Consider the following 559-nt stretch of genomic DNA (forward strand, 5'->3'; position numbering starts at 1 on the left):
TGATCTTCTAGGTCTTTTCCAACCTTGATAATTCTGTGAATCTGTGATTCTTGGCTTCCATTACTGCTGTTCTTAAAACCGGCTTATAATGATGTCAGCTGTGAGCTAGTAGCAGTTTAAAGCAGTACCCACAGGCAGTAAGTTGGGTGTTTGTAATTTGTTGCAGCTGCTTAAAATGGTTCTGGGCTGGTTTCATCTTTTCCACCTGCATGCTGTTGCCCTGGTGCCCGTGTGTCAGCTTTTTCTTGCTTTGTACCTCAAACACATAACAGAAAGATTGTATTAAGGGAAAACAAACAAACAAACGTACCATGACCTTTAAACCCCTCTTCCTTAAATAACTCCTGTTTCAAAACTGTCTGCACGTATTCCATATCATGACACACAGTTTGGAGGAGCCATCACCTCCCTCCACGGGCAGGGCTGAGGGGATATGGCAATATTCACAGTGTGACTGTTGGTGTCTGCAACGTTTAGCCTGCCTTTCTGATGTACCAGTGAGCCTTGCTGTGGCTCTCTCGTTTAATTATGATAAGAAACCACTATTATCAGAGCAATG

Source organism: Coturnix japonica, chromosome 7, assembly GCF_001577835.2.
Source record: "Coturnix japonica isolate 7356 chromosome 7, Coturnix japonica 2.1, whole genome shotgun sequence".
NCBI lineage: Eukaryota > Metazoa > Chordata > Aves > Galliformes > Phasianidae > Coturnix > Coturnix japonica.